The 24381-nt window shown below is 40.1% G+C and overlaps 1 protein-coding gene across 2 annotated transcripts in view; it reads right to left on the reverse strand.

Annotated features, from left to right (window-relative positions):
* The window catches only part of dlg2 (discs, large homolog 2 (Drosophila)), a 179093-nt gene that overhangs the window by 152931 nt on the left and 1781 nt on the right, over positions 1–24381 (reverse strand). The window lies entirely within an intron of this gene.

Here is a 24381-nt window from a genome sequence, read left to right on the forward strand (position 1 = left end):
AAGGAGGTCCTGGAGTTACCTCTGCCTAACCTGACAGAGGGATTTGAGACTGACGTTGATGCTATCGGAGTCTAAAGACACTGCTGTAAGAAATGTGGTGCCTACTCCAGAAACTGGGTGAAAAAAAAAAAGAAAATCAGCTCAGCAAGCGCAATCAGCTCCAGTTAGAGACTACACTACCAGCTTTGTACTGAAATGTCAGAGCAAATTTTGACAGTTAATTACAACTAAATGCATCCGATGATTTATACAATCAAACGTTTCAAGTGATCTGTGTCAACATACATACAATTCTAAGGCTCAGTCGGTGAGGGTGGCAGTGCGTTACCCGCATGTTTACACAGAGCCAATGGATTGCCTGCAGGGCAATTGTTAATAATAAATAAATTATTATTGTTTGGAACACACAGAATATTTGAATAGTTATTCAGAGGAGACAAAGCATAATCCATTCTCAACAAACAGACCTTTGCAGATCCCAATGAACTACATAATAGAATTATTAAGGAACTATGGGGCTACAATAGGTAGGGCTATTTGTATCATATTTTCCACTTCATCCTCTATTCACCCTTGTTGTATCTGGTGTTTTGAAGCTGATAGTTAGCAGCCTAAAAATATATGCATCTTAAGGTTCTCCCTTTTTTACCAAAACGTGCTTGTGTTTACAACATTCCCATGCATTTTTAATTGATGCTATAATTAAGCTAATTAATACATTCATTAGCAAATATTTCTATGCCAACATAATTGTCTTCACATAGCACATGGGTGGCATTAATATGAACTCTGTATCTTAAAGCATTAAGGAATTATAGGGTTTCCTCATTAATATGCAAATGTATGCAGCAAGGTGCTCAAAACTCTAATCAGATCATCTACTCTATAGGGGGAACCTGTGGTGTAAGGATGTGTTGCTCTTGAGTTACTGTGTTCAAAGAATGTGTCTATACACAGACAGACAGACAGACAGACAGACAGACGCCACCATGACAACATTATGTCCCACATGTACCATGGAGGGGGAACATAAAAAGAACCAGCAGGTATTGAACATTTGTATGGAAGAAAAAACACTCCCTGCTCAAGGCTTCACTGCAGATCAAAATGACTCAGTCAGAAAAGATGTAATCCAAAAAAGCAGCATGTACAACAAATGTGTCTAACACCAAACCACAAGCATCTTTCTGTAACATCAACAGAGTGATTGAAAATGTCTGTTTTATACTTAGCCCAGACTAGCGACCATATTGTCATAACCATTTCAACATCGTCTTGCACCGCTACTGCTTTCACTGAATCTCAGGATGAGTCACTGCAGCATAAGCCTCACTGCATTAGAATCTGCTAGTGTGATAGACCCAACATCTGTTGATGCATCATTACAACATCTCCCACAAAGCCTCTGCATTGTATAACTCAAGTGAACTCTTTGCTTGGCATTCAATATGAGTGCTATTGTTGCCAAAACACAGACACATCTTTTGAACGGCTACCCATGTTTTACCAAAGGAACTAGGGCCATAACAAGTGATCTGCCACAGCAGTCCAATGCCTTGTCTCCCCCGATAAAAGGCACATTTACATCTAAATGGAGGTTAATAACAACAAGCTATTAGCATTCACCACCAGGCATAGGGGACAGCAGTGTTTCAGTCCTCGACCCACACAAATGATGCCATGCATTTCTGTCTTAAGAAACTGTAAAACAAGCTTGGATGCAACTTGATTTGGTGAATATTTGTTAAAAACAGCAAACAACTGAACCTTTTTACTATTCACCTGAGAAACAGCCTTTTATACATGTAACTGAATACCGCCAAATTTATGCAAATCCCCCCAAAAGCCCACGGTTAGTGTACAGCGGGGTGAGTGTTATAGCCTAAGCATATGGGTAAGATACAGCATGTGCTACAAAACCAGTTGTTAGTTGTCATCCATTAAGATTATCATGGTTCAATGAAGTTATGCAGTAGGATTACGCACAAACTTCCTAATACAGCACATAAATCAAATGCTACTTGTGGTTGAGAAGAGTAAATTAATGTTGTTTCATTATTATAAATTCAAATAAAAATTGCAGGAAAAAAAGACCAAGCTAAACTCATCCATCAACACTCATCCAGCAGTTAACCTCACGTCATCAACACAAGCCTTGATAGTTGATCTCAAGTTAACTATTTTTCTTCCTTATATGCTCCAAAACCATCAAAACCATCAACTGTGATCATCAGTAACTATGCACAGTTAGGGTCCCAGCAGTTGATGAGAGCAACTTACAATGCAGTAGAACTTCTCTGGTCTCTCCGGTCATGTTGCGGCGCTGCTAGTCCTGTGAAACACTGCTGCAGCGAGAGTACCAGATGCCCGGTGGCGAGCAAACAGCGAGCCTAATCCTCAGACATAGAGGCCGCCTGTTCCCTTCAATGCAGACAATGACCTTACACCCCACATAGCTGATTTCTCATTCAGCCCTCCCTTGGATAATGTGCTTAACACCGCAGCGGTCCTTTCCAACTCTCCCCCCCTAATGAGCAAAACTCCATGTTTTCCATCAACAGATCAAGCAGTTTAACAATTAGTCAACATCTAGCCATCCCATTCTCTAGCCTCTGCTGTGGATTTAATATCTAGATGCTGCTTACACCAATACAATGTTTTCATCATGATTGATTTCATCGTGACAAGGCACGAGAGAGAGCTTGAAAGTGTAGTGTGGGAAGGCCGTACCAGCTCTGGAACAGTCCTCCCTGCTCTTGGTCCTGCTGGTCCTCCACTCTTTATAATGCAAGGCACTGCTGAGCTGCTTTAGGGAGGGCAGCTGGCACGGTATTTAAGACACTTGGCTTGCGTGTAAAAGGCACTCTGAGCCCAGCAGGAAATATCTTGAACTGTCCGTGTAGCGTAGGGCGTGTTTGTGTTTAACATGCTGTGTGTTGGGAATCTCCACTGACAAGGGCGAATCTTTTCACTCTCACTTCTAAGAGGTAGGATAAACTATTAGGGTGGTGAGTAACTCCAAGGAAGAGAGGCTAAACATTATATTGGCAAGGCAGTGATTGAGGAGCTATGCAATTGCACATCCAAGTAAAGTATTTCAAGAAAATCTGCCAGTCTGCTAGTTTTATATATGTAAAAAAAAAAAAAAAAAAAAAAAAAAGCCAGCATTATGGGATGTCATCAGGTGCCTTATTGTTGCCTTGGTGACTTTCATTAAGACAAGTTTTAAGCATTCTATGTGCACTGATACAATAAAAAAACAATCTGTTAAATAGTATTATGTGCGTATACATCTTCAATATGTCATTCAATTTCAAAATCTCTAAAAGGCTGTATTTTGAAGAAATTATTAAATATGATTCCCCTGTAAATGCATAGAAGACAAGCAGGGAATTGGAAAACCAAAATTTGGCGATTTCTCCCTCCAAACAGTCAGAAGATGAGAAATGAGAAATTCACCATTTTCATTGGAAGACGAGACAAGAGGAGCAGGTGCAGAAACATAAGTGGGTACATCCATTTTACTGGATTTTTTACTTCGCTGCTGCGGTAGAGGGTAAAAACAAAAAAGTTGGGAAGAGCCAACTTTTGTAGGCAAGTCCTGTCTGCAGGTATGGTAAGTGACACTTCACGTCAGTGCTGGCTGGGATAACTGTCGTTCTCCTGTTGAAAACAATGAACATCCAGTTTCTCGTCTATCACATACCACCACAATGTGAATGCAGCATTATGGCCAAGCTACACCACATACTGGGTATTCACTTTTTCCATCAAATCAGCCAGCAAGTGAAATTAGTTGACTTTGAAGACCTCCTGTTACACTGATTACTGATAGTTTGTGTGCAGCAGGTAAAACATAATTCTAATGCAGGACAAAATGCAACAGTCTCTGGATGCCACTGACGGATATATGTGCCAGAAATACTATGTCCATAAACACGCCATTCAAACTGCTGAATGATGCCAGCATGTTAACTATGTTAAATGGTGCTTGCTAAAATTAGTAATCATTTAATCAGAATTTAATAGTGGAAGTATTTGTTAAGCCATAGGCATTAACTGTTAATCCATAGGCATTATCACAAAATACAATGACCCAAAATCCCAATCTGGTCAGTACTTTTCCCCAGTGCCACATGCATTGTAATAACATGAATACAGATCGTCAGCACAGACCGATATAAGCAGCAGCGATCAGTTACAAAGCCTGTTGTAGAACTATTTGTGCATCAAACAGGTGCAAGTTAAATTTAAGACTTTTTAAGACTTTCTAATACCAATTTTAATCAAATTTAAGACCAATTAAAAGGCCCACATAAAAGCTGACGAGTAGAAAAACCAGGGTATATGTCTGTGAAACCTGGGAGATTTCTCACTAGAAAAGTAAGGCACTGAGGAAAAGCAACATATTACCTCTGAAATTGTATTTAAACTCAAAAAGGCAATATTTAATCACATTTAAGGCCTTAATTAAGATCATTCAACTTAAAATATAGAAAAAAAAAGTCAATTTAATGACTGCTTGCGATTAAAAATTTTCTAACCAAATAGCTAAAACACTTGTAGGCTGTATGCTATTACTTTGATAAACTGACAGTACTGCAATGTGCACTGAGCTTTCACTGTTTGAATTTAGTGTCATACAAAACTGATTGTAAATTTGTAAGCTGTGTATATGGTATGGTAGTACAAGCTGTCTTTGCTAGCTTGCTAATTCCAGAATGCTATTTCAATAAGCTCTGTGTTGGATGTGAATGAGTAAGCACTTGTGTCAAAAGATTTGTTTGTACAACAGGAGATGTTTATTCCATCAACAAGTGATGCACATGTACAACTGTTTGCTAACCTCTGCTCACCTTTGCTAATGACTGATACCTGTATGAAATGCTTGCGTTGCCCTCTGTTGGCTGCATTCAGATTCAAGGCTAAGCTGACAAAAGGCTCCACTTGTCCATTGGGAATTTCAAACTTTATATTGCATTATTTCCTTATAAAGACAATCTTCCTTTATTGATTTTGTACTTACTTGCAAGATCCTAGAGACAACATTTTGGGTGGGTTTTTCACTATGTTTGAAGGCATTACGCTTTATTTTAGGTCATAGTTTATCAACTTATCTTTTCAAAAATGACTGTCCTGGTACAGCTCATGTATTAGATATTAACAAGAAAATGTTTTGTTTTCCCCCGCTGTACTGAAAACATACCAAACCGTGACGTGAACATCAAGGTATGTACTGAGCTATGACTGAACACCAGAAAGAGCTAAGTAATCCTGAAAATGCAGTTTTGATATATATTTATAGTATTATGCTACTTCTGTTCAATTTCAGCAGTTTATGGTTAAAGCTTGATATGAAATGTATTTCATTTGATGGGGGATGCTAACCTACACCCTGCAGCACATAACAAAACTCCATTATCATTTTAAGGGACTTGTATTTTCTCTCATCACATCAGCTCTTTTTGTTTCCACATACATGACAGCAACTGTTTGCATGCTGCTCTTCCCCCTTTTGGGTTTCCAAGGCAACCCTGCAGTGGATCTGAGGAGATTTGCATCCTCATCGAACACAAACGCTCCAACATGCTTTCTCACTGGCAGCTTCCTCTAACGAGCACAAAAACCCACTTACACAAAGCAGTTCTACAGTAAACACACACACACACACACACACACACTGTCACAATGCAGATCTGCTTTCTTCATGCTTACGTAATAGGTGGGTGGAGTGGGCTGGGGCTTGCAGTGACGGCTCCTGTGTAGCTCTGCTTCTTTGGGGAGCGATTATTCCAGCTGCATCCCCTCCCTACAGCTAGCCCTCCTCCACAGAGACTAAGGTGCCAGCTAATCCTTCTATCTCTCCACACACATAGGGCTACCAATTATTGGTAATACATCACTGCTCGCTCCTGCGGCTGTCGCTTCTTTCAAGGAAGTACAGCACATAGTCAGATTGGTGGTGGTACAAATCGCGAGGACTTAACGCAGGAATGCAGTGTTGTAATACTCGACAAATCCAGGATTCTGACTGCAGCCCGACTCCAGTCACAATTTTTATGACTTGTAAATGGAGTTCATCAATAATGACCGGAACTTAAACTCTAATGTTATTGCATTCCAGTGTACAGACCTACCCTAGTATTGTGGCAGAGAGGTTATTGGTTATTTGGTTATTTTTCCATTTAATTACAGGTACCTGATTCAAATTTTAAGTGAGGATTACAATGTCAACATTTTTTCCGTTAAAAGACTGCGAGACCATCAGTAAGTGTATGGGTTTGGATGGTTTTAGAGGTGAGGAGGGGAGGGGGGGGGCACCTCCCACTAACCTGTGTGCTCTTTATTTCACGTACCATTGAGTCTAGAGTTCACATGTCCTCTTTGCCTCACTTGCAGAGGCACGGCATCGCCACTGAAGAAACAAATGTGAACGTCGAAAGCACAGGGAATAACCCAATTTTGCAGAGGAACATCGCAGAGTGGGTGGACAATTCCACTTAGGTTTAACACCAGTTTGAGGGAACAGTAAGAGGAGGATTAAAATTAATGACTGCAGGGTGAAGTTCTCACTTTGGAGTTCTGCTTCACCCTATGCTCTGCCTTTCATTTCAAAATATAACCCCAAAAGTGTTCTAACTTTGTTTTTCTGTAAAAGGTGAGAGTTGGGTGAAGACAAACATCTGAAGGAGGAACACGTCCATGATTGAAACAGTCAGGAAGAAAACACGTTAATGCATGTGCAGACACACAGTCAAACACGACATAAAAGGCATATATCTAATAATATCATATATCCAGGAGGATATACAGTGACGTGAAGAACAATAATTTGGGTCTAACATGCCCTGGGCTTTCTCCAAGTCACATTCAGCCACTTGCCTCATGCCATCTCCATGGAAACAAATATCAAGTAGACTTCTCCAAATGACGTCAGCTCTTGTGAAGAAGAACTGCTGCGGTTGTTAAACTAGTAAACTCAGAGATAACGCTGTTAGATGTTGGCCATCCACACAGTGTGGGAGTGAGAGCGCATTAAAAAACATTTCTCTCTTGACTGGGGCACGAATCATTCATATTAAGTCCGACCTGAAAATTACACTTTAAAATGTAGCTGCAAGCAAATGTACATGTATTGCAAATGTGTCCTTTCATTCTCAAAACTTAGGCCTCTATTTCCACTTACACCTGCATACGATTAGCGGCCTGGCTTGGTAAATTGGTTTGATTATATAACACTGGAGAGCTTTGTGAGGCTGTATTATTTTAATGGTTATTCATGCATTTTTTCTAATCATGTGCAAGCTAATTTATACCATTACCAAATAGTTTACAGACATTATGAAATACCTCATTGACACAAGTAAGGCCAAGTCACCATCAATTGACGGCTATGTTGAATTTTAGAATTGAAATGTCTCAGTTTTCAAAATGTTATTCCATGAATTTCCTAGACCCACTTTCTGTGCAAACTACTGTTGTGCAATTTTCAAAATCATGCAAGGAAATAGTTATTATGCTTCTATTTACCCGCTCTATTTGACAGCTTGTTGGTCTTCCCTTAGACCCATCGTAATGTCTCTTTCCACTGCTTTCCACACCCAAATGATACACAGCAATATCTAAAACCCATTGATCTGAACTGCCTTGGCATCCTCAAAAGACGCCTCAAAGATGGGAAGTGTTAGATGTCTGGATACTTCCTCTACTTTTACTTCAGTCAAAACTCCCTCTCACATCTCCAGCCTTTCCAAAAGCAGCAGCTAGCATTTTAAAGGCGCCTTGAAACACAAATCACAATCTAGTTCTACTGTATGACGTGTTGCTGTAGTACAAAAAGAAATGTGGGTTGTAGTTACACAAGTTGAACATTGTGTTGGTGACAACAGCAGTTGATTATACATTATTTGAAGCGGTGGCAAAAGAAAACAAAGAAGCAGTGATGAAATATAATTGCAGTCAAACAGATATTATCATCATACTTGTTAATAATTACTGGGATCACTGTATCGTTTTTGAAATCTCTAGTATGAGTAGGCTATAACCTTCACAGAGACTGCACAGGAAGAATGGAGAATAATGACTGGCATATTTTGAGTGCTAATTTCTTATAGGCATAATTTTTGCAAACCTCGAAAAAGTCAGTTTTCATTACGTAGGGTCTTAAAGGGGAAATAAGTACGGTTTTTATTTTTGGCTACTGTAACTCAAAGGGACAGGGTGTGTGTGTGTGTGTGTGTGTGTGTGTGTGTGTGTGTGTGTGTGGAAGGGTGGGGGGGGCTGTACCAGAGACTTGTTTAGGAGGAGACAACATCTGCCAATGTTGCCACCGATGGACGTCATAGATTACTTAATACCCTTTTAAGCAGTGTCTGCATCATCCACATCTCCTAGATTTGAACATTTTACTCATCACTTTAAAAGCACAGTAAGGTGTTGCCATAAGCCTCATTGTTAACCCTCTATGAGCCGGAGTGAAGCTGAAGAATAATGTTATTGGAAAAAATGACGATGTCAAGCCAAATTGAACTATTGTTCCAAAAGGGCAAAAGTGATCATTGAGTCACTTGTATTGATCTATTGATCAACCCCTATAGATATAGTATAGTCATTTTATGGTATCGGAGAGTAAAAAATCTTACTCATTGCACTTTTAAGTATGTTTAGTCTAACCATATTACCATGGATAATTTGTCACCTTTTAGAACATGTAACACTTTGCATGTGCTGAAGACATTTTACTGTCTTTTTACTAGCAGCATTTTGATAAATGCTGTGATAATACTGATTACAGGAATCATTTTCACCAAAATAATCATAATAATCATCACAGCCTTATTTATCTTCTCATGCCTGAGTGCATCTACTGACTTTACTCGCAGGCTGTTTTTGCTTATCTTTGCTCCTCGGCTAATGAGCACAGAATACCTGAACACAGTCACCATAATCTGAAAAATAAATATGACCATCACAGAGGGTAGGGGGACAAAATGAGGTATAGCAGTGGAAGAGAGCCTTGGGTGGTAATTGATGAATCATATCCCACGGTTTTATGGTAATTCCAATCCTACACGTTGCCCCAAGCATGATGGGGTTCGAAAATTGTAACATATGGCTACATTTCTGAGTGAGTGGCTGCAATTTGCCATAACTGGAGTTCTGCCACGATGCTGAGGTAAAGCACAGTCCATTCCAGCAGGGTGAACTAAGTGTGTGGCTGTGTTAATGACCTTGGAGGTGTGGGAGGAATAACTAAGCTGGAGTTGTGTTGTAGTAAAGTACTGAGTTCCGCATCAACTTTTGCTATGATAACCATGTAGTACACCAAACAGACATCTAGTGTTACATAAAACACAAAAAAATCACATTATTCACCTATGTGCTCTATATGGGAAAGTCTGCACTATATCATGAAGAAGATACAATTCACTACAGTTTTGTGAATCTGGACGCCACTCAAAGCTAGTACTCAAATCACATGTCTTCCGTTCATCAACCTGAATGGCTTTGCATAATTTAGGTCAAAAAGAAAAGAAGTGTAAGCCGTTTTACCATCACCCACTTGGCAAAGGCAGGAGCAAGAGTAGTGAAGCGAGAGTTATCCAGTGGTAAACTCTGCCTTCTGGCTCCCTCTATTGGACTGTACCCACACAATATACACACTCATATTATTCCACCTCAAGTTAGGTCTTAATATCAAACTCAAGCCAAAATAAAATAAATGACAATAGCTCATGGCATTACTCTTAAAGAAGTGTATAGCAGACTAACCATACTAGTCTAAGAAATAAGCCTGCAGCCTGATATTTTCAAGAGAGAGCTGTTCATTGTGTTGCGTGGGCATAGACATGAATGCTTGACATTTTCACACCCTTCCCTATCATTATTGTTTTGTTTCTGCAGCAACAGATTTCCCCATAGTCACCATAGCAATTTTGTACCTGTCCTGTTTTATCAAAGCAGGCCCAAGATCCCTTTGTGGGCAGAGTTACATCTCTGTTATACACCAATGCTCAAACCTTGTAAATCCCTAGAGTTTCTAAGAATTCTTCGGCATTTCTACCTGAAATCAACACAAAAGTACTTCAATCTTTCAAAGTGAAAAGAAAATCCTTTAAATTTGGGTGACGGCATAAAATTCAAGAAAAAGAAGTGGTAGCATTTGTGTCACTGGTAAATATTTGTTCAAAGTTTTGTATCAAATGACTCATATTTATGTTGTAGCTAACAGTTTTAAACAATATTTCTATTCAAAATGTTGCCAACAATGCTGGTGTCATGTCATTTTAATACATATTAAAGGGATTTTAAGGTGTAGGATGAACTGATTCAAAAAACATGAGCACAGCATGGGAATGTGAGGTTTTAAGGAAATAAACAAAGACTCTATATTATATATTCACTATATGTGAAAATGCATTAAGTGCAATTTTGAAGTTTCCCGTGTCCAATTTCCTCATTGACTTCGTCTTTTGTGAAAACTGCAGCCACTTTTTTTCTAAGAATCTAAGGCAATCTTAGGCAGTAAAAGGTGGAGGGAATTTTTTGCTGTGAAGCATTTCAAAACAAATGTCTTCTCCAAGTACATACAAGGCTACAAGACTGAGACATGCAGTTAAGACTGCTGCTGACTTGACATGCCCAGGACAGTGAGTGTTTGTCAAACTCACCTCTGTCACTCAAAACAAACGCCACCCAGCATTAAAGCAAATGTTTTTCCATGTCAAAATGCCATCATCCCCCATCCGCCTACCAAAAGTCTGTCGCCTTGATAAACATCTCACACATGCAAACCCACAACATGCAAGTGCTTGGACTGCTGTCAGTTTATATCCTCCACTTTTCTATATCAGACAGATATACTGTCAAATATCATTCTAAGTCTGTATGATACAATGTATGAAGAGCATGGGTCAACTACGTCAGCTAGGACCCCTTGGCAAATAAGGTAATTCTAATACTGAAAACAAACAAAATGAGGCACTTGAGCTGCCGAATGTCCTGCCATAATCACCATGATATATTAAACATAACTAGTTATGCTAATGAGGTCATTCATTAAGCCAATATATGCATTAATTAGCAAGATTTCTATGTCAACATTCTTGTCTTCACATAACACATGGGTGGTGTTAATATGAATTCTGTACCAGCAGTATTCTGGATTAAGGAGTTATAGTAGTTTCAAGAAAATCAATTTTTCATTATTTCTCATTAATATGCAAATGTATGTCATATCATGTACCATGGTGGAGACACATAACAACTATGGAGGTTTTCTATTGATGAAGTGGTCCAGAAAGAGTCCTCCTCTTTGTGAGGAGGCAGAGGAAACCTCTACAGTAACATTACAAGTCTCTCCCTTTCCACAAGATGGCAGGCTTTTCTACATCAATTCTTGACTGAACTATGATCATCTTCTTACTCTAAACAAATAGCAACCAACACACTTTCATTCATGATTATTGACTAATTAAGCAACATGGTTGCTTCAGGAAAACCAGAGCAGTTATGAAATTTCAATAAATAACACCAAAAATCTACAGAGAGTACAGACTAATAAATAAAATATAGAGGATTATTATGCTCAAACAAAAAACAAATTGTCATCATATAAAAAATGAATGATAACTCTTATTTTTTGAATGCGTAGCCTACCTCAAGTCCAGAAGATACTTTAGGTCATGTAGTGTGAACATGATACTCTGATAAATTAAGTCAAGAGTTGCAAAATTTGTTGTTACGCCTTCTTTGATAGAGACAGAGAACATGTAGAAAACGATTTAATGTGGCCTCAGCAACTGCACCAACAGATGATCTATATTTGATCTAAAGCTCTGGAGAAGTCCTATAATCCATTAAGTACACATGAAACCCTTAAAGCCTACCGATGGCACTGATAACCTTTGACATGGTTTATTATAGTAAGAGATGCATACCAAGTTGAACATGAAAAATGCCAACTAGGCTAAACCACAACATTAAAGGAATACATTGATTTTTTTTTTTGGCTAATAAGCTCTTTGATCACCTTATCGTTAAATGATGGTAAAGTACTAGTATTACTTTACAGAACGACACATCACAGCCAGACGAGTTAATGTCAGTAAAATGCAGAAAGGAGATAACTTCTCTATCAAACAACTTCAACTATTGCACTGACTTAGGACTTCTAAGCGTCATTTTTCCCTCCCTTTTGCTGCAGGCCAATATTAACTCCCACTAGTGTTAAGAGAGTCTGCCTGAGAAAGATTCAATTAACGCTGAGAGTAGATTGGAGCAAATGAAGCCTCCCAGGAAAGGATCTCTCTCAGACGGGAGAGCTGCGAGACACAGGTCCTATTAAAAAGGACTGACCAGCCTTGTTCATCAGACAATGACAGATTGAGCTCATAAAAAGCCTTTATGTGGCATATTGGCAGACAACAGTTATGGATCAGGACCCTCTGAAACTTGCCTGTGCTGCCCATTCATTCATGTGAGCACATGCAGTAAGACCTTGAACAGCCAAGTGAGCACAGTTTAGACAAAGCATAGTCGGTCAAAATGCTGCTCAGGTCAATAGTGATCAATTGACTGTTTAGGGAATGTTACATGTATTTAAAGGTGCTATATGTAGCATTTTAACATCAATAAATCATTACCACATTTTTTTGAGACATTAGTAGAAGTATCAGAAACTAATGAGACCATCAGCGAGAAGACTGTCAGCCTTTATCAGGCTCTACACTGTAATCTTGTATTGTATGTCACCGGGTCAGATTTGGCGGGAAACCGTCAGATTTGGCGGGAAATTTACAGCACAAAACAGGAAGAGGGTGCTGCTCTTTCAGCACAAACGGAGCTAAAGCTTTCAGCCTTTCTCGCAATGGCAGACGGTGGAAGGAGTGAAAGGCCGATGGAAAAATCACTTCCAACATATTTATCCTCTTCAGTAAAGCAAAAAGCTCAATTATAGTTTGTCCAATCGTTATGAAACTTGGTGAAGTTTAAGATGTATTTCAACTGGTTGAGGGGTTGAGCTGGTGTGTGTGCAGTACAACTTACACTTCAACAATGTTAAACAGAGCCTAAAAATAACAATTCACTGTAACTATTCTGCAGGTAAAGTGACCGGGATTTTGTCATCAGGACCCGAAAGCTCTGGAGCGACCTGTCTCTGCAGCAGAGACTAGCACAATCAGTACCATATTCTGACTCACTTCCAATTTTTATAGACTTGCTTTTACACTATGTAATGTCTTTTATGCTATTATTTTTACCATTACAACGTAAAGGCCCCTGTGGTTTTCTCCACACCCTAGTCCTCCCATCAGTGTGAAACAGCAGGAACCGGAATTCATCAGACCAGGCAATGTTTTTCCAATCCTCCAGTTTTAATCTTTTCATTTAGTGCCCATAAAACTTTACCTAATAGCATAATTATGTTTTAAACAATTATTTTTTACAAAATCCTGACTGAACCTACTAGAAGGCAGCACCAGAGCAGATAGTTCAGTGTTTCTATTTCATCTTTACAAAATCTACATGCTGGACATGCTACTCTACAACACAGGTATTAAGCATCTATTTATTACCCAACATTTTATAAAACAGTTTGAATTGGGAAAATGTATGCATGCATGAATAGCTAATGTATATCATAAACAAAAAAATCCATGAGATAGGAACATCTATCAATTCTTCCCAACGGTGTGTGATCCTGTGTGAGCTGACTACAGAATCAACTTCATGATTCTATGTACAAACTTCATAAACTTAATGTGCAAACTACAAAATGTATATTTTCCTTTTTCTATTTTGAGGATATTGTTCAAAATGTGAACAGGTGAGGAGTAGTTTGAACAGAGACAATGAGGACCCAACAACTGACAACACCAGCTTCCCCCAACTTGACTGACAGAAACAACCAGAGAAATGTATTGATAGATGCTCTACCAACAAAACATGTTTCTCAAAAAGGGAATGAAAAAGAGGTCAAGTGACACCCAAATGGTTTACAAGGGAATCTGAAAAATGCCCACGGGAGACCCAACTGACCACGTGCAAACCGCCAATAACTTGAGCAACTAAATCACCAAAAGTCAGAAGAGCAACCAAAGGAAACTCAGCGGATGTGACCACAATAAACCTTGAAAAAGCTGACTGCAGCTTAACTGTAGGGCAACATTGTCAGTCAGCATCCAGTCAGATTGTCCTTTCCCTGGTTCCCTATCACTTTGTGCCTCAACAGAGGAAAAAACAAAGACCAAAACATTCCTTGTAGGTTAATTTGACGCTTTTGAAGTGCCTGTTATTTCAATATACTTCCTTGTACTGTCTCATCAGTTTTTGCCAAAGTAGTAACCGCACAGATAAGAATCTAAAACATCTAAAATCCACTCAGAAACTTTTGAATGCAGTGTGTGGTGAGGCTCATCAACTGGGGCAAGACTTTGTTGTGTTACACATAAGCTCAAGACAAGTAGAGTGGAAATCAAACTTTTTATTCACAGTAGCTGATGGCACTGGTGTGTTATAACTGTCACAGTCTCATTCAATGGATGTTTCTTATCTTACTTGCCAGTTCATATAGGCTTGTGTGGTAGAATCACCACTTTCGGCTATCTTTATTTTTTTCTCTTCCTGCCATGGTGCAAATTACCGCCTGATGCCACATGGCAGATACCTTGCATCATAATAGTGGTGAGCAGTGGCACAAACATTAACTCGACTGGCCAGACGAGGGCACTTCATCTCATCATATTTGTCTGCTAGCTTACATAATTGCCTGCTGTGCACTACTTCAGCCCACTGTTTGTCAGAGTTTTAGTAACAGGCTGTGGTTATCTTGCACCTGTAGTTGCGCCTGGAGACTGTAAGTTCAAAAGTGCATCTATGTCCATTTAAAAGGCAAACAAGGGTCTTCTGTATGTGCATTGTAATTTCAGCATGGTAAAAATTGAGCTGCTGGTAGTTTGGAACATGGCGGCTTACACTTGTATATGTACAGTATACGAGAGATGTGGTGTAACCAGCAGTTGGGATTGGCAGGCATCTAGCAATCTAGCATCTACTGGCATGCATCACATAGTTGAACATGGTAGAATTGACCCCATAACAATGTGTTTGGGGCTTGGTGTTTTTGGGGCTATTCCACAGAAGCTTTGCTTTTTTGGCCTGGTCTCTCTTGAAAGAGATATTCTTAATATCATCAAAAATAAAGGTGAAATAAAAATAATGATTTAAAAAAACCTTCATAACACAAAAACTATCATTTAAAGAACACATTTGAAAGGTCCTACAGACTTGAAGCTTGGCACATATCCAGCAGTCTTTGTTCTACAAATTGGCCTCCAGGTCATCAAAATTCCACATGAATAGATTTTCTGCCATATTGAATTTTTGAAAAATATAAATGTAATCATCTCTTGCTACATGATTAGACAAATTACCCTCATGCTTATATGAACAAAACTTATCAAACATCAAATATGTCATGTTTATTAGCATCTAACCACCCTGGGTGGAAAACCATTTTCAAAAATCTCATTGAGTGATGCCACAAATGCCAAAAATGTATACATCTGTATACATACTGTACTGTGGTGTAATAATTTGAGTGAAGCCTATCATCTAATCACTTAAATCGCAATGTGGACGTACACAGTCACTATGAAGACTGATTACAGGCCCATATGTCAGTACCACTGCTTTGAGTATGCACTTAAAACAAATTAATAAAAATTGGGCCAATATTGACAATATGTTAGTAAAAAGATAGATAACTATAGATAACTGTAACAATTAGGGCTGCCCCCGACCAAAGATTTTCCTAGTCGACTAGTAGTCGTTAGTTCAAGCCATTAGTCGACTAGTCTTCGCACGTTTATGATATTAATTTAATTATTTAAATATATATTTTTTGAAAAAACACACCCAAGTCGTGGCTTCTCGCGGTCAGAAACACCGGTGAAATACACTGTGGTTCACCCAAAAAAAAACACACAATAGGCGTAGGCTATCAGTCGCTTGCTTTGAGCCCCGCTGCTGCACAGAGCACTGTTCGCTTGTTTATTAAAAGTTTATTAATATTGAATGTGTCGCGTGTCCAAATTGCACCAAATCCGACACTGCACATCCTTGGGTCCCCAGCAATAGTACCCGCCAAGTGTGAAGTAGATCGGACGAACGGTTGTCGAGATATGCAAAGGACACACACACACACACACACACATACATACACATACATACATACAGACAGACAGACAGACAGACAGAGATTCCTTGCCAGCCGTACCAGCCAGGTACCCAAAGTTGGCAACCCTGGTCTAATAACTTTTTAACGACAAGGCGCAGCTCCCGAATGGAGTTTGAGGGTTTTTAGTTTTTTTTCCTGCGACTAACTGACCAATGAAATCTTGGTCAACTAAGACTCTTCTCATCGACTAACGTTTGGTCGACTATTAGGGGGCAGCCCTAGTAACAATGTCATCTTCATTTTCAGGATTGAGACATTTTTATTGGGAAAAATATAAACAATTATTGACGAGTCTAAGAATCTTGACAGCACTGTGACAGATGTCAGGCTACATTACAGAGTGATTTCCCCTTGAATCAAAGGAAGTATGAGGCTAGAAGTGGAAGCAGATCAGTAAGTCCGTCAACTGTGCACTGGGAGTAGTGGGGATGATGAATGGGTTAATCCACACACGGATCCACTCTGCAGCGATGGGGTTTAGCTGGGGCGCCCACGCCACTGGACAGATTAGACAGCACCTAATGCTTTGTAAGATGATTACATCTATTTCAGGAGGCATTTGTTCCATCGCGGAGTTGTAACTCTGTTTGATTGCACTGCTGGAGCTATTGCTTCTCATGATTGTCTGAGGAATCGGTAAGATGCCCAGGGTCCATCACAACTGATTGAGTTCAATCACTGGTAAGAAGTGTGCATGATGACAATGCATGCACACTATAAGCCGAGTGTTGATTATTGAAAATCAAACCGCCATCCATGAAAATTAATCTCTAGGGAATTGTGTCCCTCCCTGTTTCTCTTAGTTATATTGATTATTACAAACCTATAACTTCAGTAAACATCTGTCACTGCTTCTTATCGCTAAAACTCAATATCGTGATAAGACATGATGATGTCTGATCAATGTTGTCTAATATACTTAAGCTTTTAAAATGTCAAATAGTCCAAATGGCTCAGTCTATATTGTATTGGTCAGCAGATACTTACTCATCAATATTGCTTTCTAATGACAGCTTGTGGTCCAGCATGGAATTTTGTATTTTTTTTTTTTTTTTTGCACAGCATTACGAGTGCAAGATATGACTATGTTCCTAGAGAACATCTGTTGCAGGACGTTATGTAAGCATTCAAAGTGCACGAAGAGAAAGATTAGAAACATTATGTAGGCTAATCCACCAATTAAATAAAAAAAGGAGTCCTAATGGAGCCTGTCCACACATTTATTATTTGGAAAACAAATTTATTTTTCGCCCTCATTTGAAGTAAAGTACTCTCCAAGTCTATCAAACTGGAACACAACTTCAAAAACAACTGCAATATGTCTGACCAATCAATGCATATAACAACCATTAACCATTTTGTATGTTCTCCACAATTCTGGGCTGTGGGGTACAGTGGAAAGACGGAAGCCGCTTCTCAGTAAACACGGTAAATACACTCAGTTCTGCCTTCATTATACAAGAAGAAACAGTCAATCTTCCACACCTCATGTGAAAATGTCTTGTGGTCTGATGAAACCAAGGTAGAATGTTTTGGACTTAATCCCAAAAGATAAGCTTGGCGTAGAGCCAATGCAGCAAAACCATCACCAAAAACGACGCTGCAGCATCGCTCTGCCACGCCCAATCTCCACAGCAGCCCCACCCTGACGAGGCGGAGTCCGGAGGAGGCGCGGCTGGGGGCGGATAATGAGGCACACCTGGAGCTCATCAAGCCTCAGAACCGCTGCCAAAAAAGAAGAGGCTCTGGCAGTCTGAGGGTGAAGTGTGAGCAGCATTACGCTCGACTCACACCACCTTTTGCTTCCTCCTCCAGATTACAGCGAGTGAAACTAGACTGCCAGAGCCCCGATCGGACCCCCGCACGCTCAGCGACCTCCCCTGAAAACAGACACCGCTCCCTCTTCTTACCACCAGCCCCAGGGTTCCCAGCTTTCACCCACCTCATAAAACACTTACCTGCTTGTTTGACCATTAATAAAATCAGCCTGCGTGCCCACTGTTTCCCCAGAACCTCGCCCTCTGCCTCTCATTCCCGCCACACTCATCATTCATCATGACAACAATCTGAAGCACACACTCAAAGCAACCAAGTAATGAATAGGGATGCACCGATCCGATACTTGGCATCGGTATCGGGCCGATATTGGCCTAAAATGCTGGATCGGACATCGGTGGCAGCTAACGTTATAATCCGATCCGATCCAGAGCAATCAGTTCGAGCCCCCGGAGTAATAAACGGGCGTAGTCGCCTGCCGTAAAACATGCCTGAGTTTGCACGTGACGCGACACGAGTGAGTGAAGAAGTTGGAAAAAGAAAGCGAGCATGCAGGCAATGTGCTGATGTAAACATGTCAGCGGTTGGGAATTATTTTAGCCACAAAGGGATGCTAGATGGCTATGCCATTACTAGCGTCCCAAAGATCTTTATCCAACTCACTTTACCAAGAACTTCATCTGGCGACGCCTTCCAAACGCCTGCTCCTTAGCTCTAACTTACATCGAGTGTCCTTGGGCTTAGTATCATGTACACGCCACCATAAAGGTTTCAATTAAGTCTTCCGTTTTCACAAAACGAAGCTTTTTAGAGATGGGGGCTAAAGCTAATGCTACCGCGCTGATGACGCTGACGCGACCTGTGCATGCGTCAGCGTCAGTGACTGTCAACACTGTCAGTGAACGGAGGAACAGGCTGACAGCAGAGAGAGGTGAGATGCTTCTGTGTCTGAAGAAAAACCTGCCTCTTGTCCTTAAGTGATTAAAACTAGACTAGACTTGGCACACACTGGATGTTATGCCCAGAAAAAGCCTATGTGTAGCAGTATTTTTTCTGTCAGTTATTCACACTAAAGAAGAGGAAAAAAAATATAAGCAAAGGCTGTATGGTTGTTTCAATATTGTTTTGTAGCAGTATGCACTGGTCAGTTTATTGCTCTTTTGCACTTTTGTGAGTTTTTTTGCACTGTATCCCTATATTGCAGCAATCTTTTATATATCCTAGGAACTGTCATTCCTATTTTGGTCAGTTCTTTTGCCCTGCTGCTTTTCTTTTTTTTAACAATAAAATTATTGTTCCCATGTTATTTACATGTTGTATGCAGCTGTGTAATTACAGAAGAAAAAAAGGGGTCAATATCGGATCGGTACTCGGTATCGGTTGATACTCAAAATTCTGGTATCGTTATCGGATCGGCAGTAAAAAAACGGTATCGGTGCATCCCTAGTAATGAATGGCTACAAAAGGAAGATCAGTGTCCTGCAATGACCCAGTCAGAGCCCAGACCTCAATCCTACAGAAAATCTGTGGACTGACTTAAAGAGGAGTTGCATAGGAGGTCCACTTGCAATCTGAATGAGACCTGATTCCTACATCCAGATGTGAAAAGCTGGTAAAGACTTATCCAAACACACTTACTTTAGTTATCAAAGCAACAGAAGTTATGAGTATTAACTGAAGGGTGTACATACAGAGGTGTTTTAGTTTTCCATGTCAGAAATGAGCAGCTTTTTGTTTTTACCTTGATTTTGACAGTTATATAAATAGTTGTTATATCCGAATGAAAGCAAAAAACAGCTGATTTAATAGGTTTTAATTTCTGGCCTTAAAGGATAAGGCCGGTGTTTTTTAATGCATTGCTTACCGTCAATAAATCCTATGAAAATAACAAAATCAACAATGCGTTTTTCTCTTCTCCCGTTACTTTCTGACTTCCCACGTACCGTTTTTAGCCGTCAACCCGGAAGTCATTGGCTCCAATTGTAGCTAAAAAACTTGAAATACAGCTCACAAAGACATAGTTTCAATTTTAAAAATCGCTAACTGTTAACACGAAAAGTCAGACTGTTGTAGTTATTACCAAATCAAATTCAAATGGGAACAAATTCTTCATTACGCTGGGGACTATTTTCGGTGCTACGGAACTACTTTCCTGAGATTGCAAACGTGTTTACAGCCGGCTTATTAAGTTGTTTGAGGAAAAAGTCGGCTGGCCCGGTGCATCGTGATGATGAAATATGTTGCCCAGAGCAACGGCATGGCTCTGTGACGTGTTTTTAATCGTTTTTTTAATACAATGGAGTTCTATGACTGCTGGGACGTGGCTGCATTGGGCACCGGCTACATGGACGAGACTTGTTGGCAAAACAAAATCATTGCTGATTTTGTTATTTTCATAGGATTTCAATAGGAAGTCAATAAAGACTAGATCATCTGATAGTGTATAGGTTTTTGAAATCCATTGTATGTGCACAAAAAGGGCAAAAGAAAATACAAAAACTGCCAAACCTAAGGTCATCTGGCAAGCTAGTCTGGAGGCCACTACTGAAAAAATCTAATCACTGTTCATTTTAAATGTGGCCTTCGGAACAGTTAAGAGAGACCTGACCTGATCTAAGGTTGAACATCTGTTCAAAAGGTTTTAAAAGGTTCTGGTCAAAAGTCTTGCTGCTATATTTTGTACAAGCTGAAACCAAGGTAATGTCTTTCGGCTGAGAGCAATAAATAGTTTTTCCACAGCTTATATTACCCGGCTTTAAACTCCCTACTCAGAGGCGTAATCTGAGATCTACAAACAAAGCTGTTTGGGTATTTAAATATCTAGATAAAAACTGTACGGAACTGTTTGAAAATTTTTAACTTAAATTCCCAGAAATCCTGTAAGGTGATGTCAATAAACTGCACACAGCACACTCATGTTTACCAACCTGGCCAGTCTGTGATGCTTTATACCAAAGAATACCAAAGAGGCAAAAGATCTAATGTTGGTGAGTCAATAATAATGACTGATAATAATGAATCAAACAATGCCTATCATAAATTAAAAACACGGTTAAATAATAAAACATAACATAAAATACGTAATGGACACCAAGGCCCGGTCACTCATTCAAGTTTATGATAAAACATACATGAAACAACTTTTGATTATGTTTAAAGACCGCAATTTATGATTATTTTATAATCTGGCAATTATTCTGTTGATTAATCCATTCATAAAAGCTAGTTTACCAAAAAAACACACCTGCACTTGGATATCTATTCAAGTTGACTGAAGTTTTTTCTTAATTTATCGTGTAGAATATATCAGAATACCCACTGCCTTTGCTAAAATCCATGCCAACTCCACAGACTTAGATGGGCTGATGTAGAACCATTCAAGACACCATCCGGAACTTATTTGACCATCTAAATTTACGTTCACATATGTTCTTGAGGAGTTTCACTTGCTACAAGAGGAGCATCAGCATTTCTACATGCTCTGCAGCCAGGGTGGATCTGCACTTGCTGAGGTTCCCTGCTGCTCAGACGGGGTCGATGTGGCAGCTGGTGTGGCCAGTGTGGGAAACCTCGCCTCATTTGCCTTCCACCGCTCGAGTGGGTTCACAGTCTTCACGACAAGTACATTAGTATCCTGTTTCCCACCACTTGGCTGATGTTATCCTCCTCTCCACTGTCATCCTCACTGTCTGCTTCTGACCCAAGCAAAGAGTCCAGCAGAGAATACAGTGACTTCCTCTCTGAAACGGTGACACCGTCTGCGTCTTGGGTTACACTGGCATATTGCTGCGGGACTGCCCCATCTCTCCCACTCCTTGCCAAACATTTCAGCTGCCACTTCAATCCGAGCTCCAATATTTGCTGCAGTGTCTCCTGCATGGCAGTTAGGCCGTAAGTGGTCATCACTAATAAAGTGACAGGCGGTGCCAAAGTATGCCTCGGGGGTACTACAGGGCCATGCACCTGCTATAAAAGTGGCATTGCTGTTGGTTGCTGTGACTGTAAGTTTGACTTTGTGAAATATTGCTTCACATTTCTTCTCCAGCATCTTAGTGAAGAACACTCTGGGGGGTAAAGTATACCTTGGGTGGAAAGTTTGGATTGTGGCACGAAAGCCCTGATGTTTGTCAGTGGTCTCCTCTTTAATCAGCACATTCAAGATAGGCTAGGCTAGGACAGGCTAGACTAGATAGGATAGGCTACACTTGTCCAACAAAAAATTCCAGATAGTGCATTTTGAAATCCTTTTTTGGCACAACATGAGTAAAAAGTCATTGGATGAAGCATTCCTACAGCCATTGTATAAGCTTCACTGCATAACAGAAATATTTCAACTTGAAACAGCTTGACTCCTCATCAAACTCCAACAGTTTTGCAAAGAGCTGCTGCCAGTTATGCACATGGGCCCAGCTCATTCACTGAAAGGTTTGTCCACATGCTGTGCTACCAATTTGGCCCAATATTCCAGCTGCCCCTTAATCGCTGTCACCAATGCAAAGGATAATGGAATCAATTTCCATGGCACAGGGGTTAGTTTAGGTCTCTGTGGCTTGGAAAATAACAATTACAAAACCATACACGGAAAGAAAGGCGGTCAAAATCCTTAATGAGTGGAGTGGAGACCATGGGGTTGACCCACAGCGTCTGAATGGAGCCCTATAGCATGACCACTCATCTGGCTGGTCTGCTAGGTAAGTGCACTCTGCAATCAGGGCTGCAGTGTGGTGCATTATGAACAGGGCTGAGCACAGCAGGGCCTTGGAGGGGTGGGAGGGTCGGCGGTGGGACGGCGATTTCCAGGGGAAGTAGGGTGCTTTTAGGACATGAACACTATTGGATTTATACACCTACCAAATGTAGGAAATTAAGGACACTTTTGCCACAAATCTGTATTTTCTGTTATTACCTCTGCCAACAGAGTTGGACGGAGGTTACGTTTTCGCCCAATTCCATCTGTTAGCAGGATATCTCATAAAGTTATGAATGGATTTGCACGAAACTTTGTGGAAAGCTTGGTCATGGGAAAGGAAGAACTGACTTTCCTTACCAGTTGACCAAAGGGGGGCGTGGCGGTGGGCGTGGCTTCTCACAAAAAGGTATATAATTAAAGGTATATAAGTGATTAACTTTCCACACCAATTGGCTAAAGAAGGCCGTGGCTTCTCACTATTAGGCAAATAACTTCCAAACGGATTCAGGTAACACCATCAAATTTTATGCGCCTATCAGCAGAGTGTATGTGCCTATCAGCAGACATAAGAAGAGGCAAACTCTCCATTATTGGCCCAATCAAACAACATCGGGGCACTGGAGAGTTCAGTTCCGGTTTAACTACCCATTCAGTTGTGGTAGAAGGGCAGCCCTAATGGCCACTGAACAGATATAGTGCTGATTGGCCACATGATGTTGCGGTAATCAGCTAAATACTTTACAGTGGCTAGAATTTGAACAGGCGTATCTCATGTCCCATCAGGTCCAGTCATGAAAATGTGTGAATCTCCTAATGTGAAACAAGTTGGTAATGGGGCATGGAAGAAATTATTCACTTTTGGTGAAAATCTGACATGTGGAACTGCCATATCTTGACAATTGCATAGCACTGGCAGAGGTATGCGCTCTATTGAGTGCCATCTAGTTTGTCTTGAAACTGTACTAAACCATACCATACTCAACCGGCAAAAGTAATTTGTGTACAACTTTGCTTGCCACAGCTGGTTAATCTCAAATGCCTCTCTGTATCCTTCATGTCACTTACATGTCATGGTGCAGTAAGCTACAGGCTATAACAGCTACCAGTTTAGTCAAGGTCTATAAATCATGTAACTCGTAATATCTAATACTCAACCCAGAGTTCAGCTCTCTTCCCTGTCAGAGGTGACTGTGTCTACCAGCGAGAGAGCCTGTGTTCTCTGGGAACGATGGGGTTGAGAAATAAAACTTTACATTGCAAAGTACCGAAATGTATATGACATTTTTATAAATGTTGATAGATGATCATTCTTGTCTCTTGTCTTTTTACTTGTCCATTCAGGTAATTTACTGTAGGCTATAACCTGTAGTAAAGATGTCTGAAAATGTATTTATGTTATTCATTGTCCAAGACAAATTGGACAACTCTTGCTCTGCGTTAAGTATCAGTGACCCCAAGTATCGCCTGAGTATCAATCCCACTTAAAAAAGAAAAGAATGCACTTTGAATGAGACAAGTTAGACTCATTTTGAGTTTAGAGTCATTTTCATATAGTTAGACTTCTGTTTTTCTCAGGCAGAGGTTCTGGTCCAGGTTCGTCTTAGATTTAGTGTTTGTCTTCAACGGCAACCTCTACTACAACATTTCTAATAAATTCACGTGTCATCCAACACTT

The sequence above is a fragment of the Centroberyx gerrardi genome, chromosome 11 (genome assembly GCF_048128805.1).
Source record: "Centroberyx gerrardi isolate f3 chromosome 11, fCenGer3.hap1.cur.20231027, whole genome shotgun sequence".
NCBI lineage: Eukaryota > Metazoa > Chordata > Actinopteri > Beryciformes > Berycidae > Centroberyx > Centroberyx gerrardi.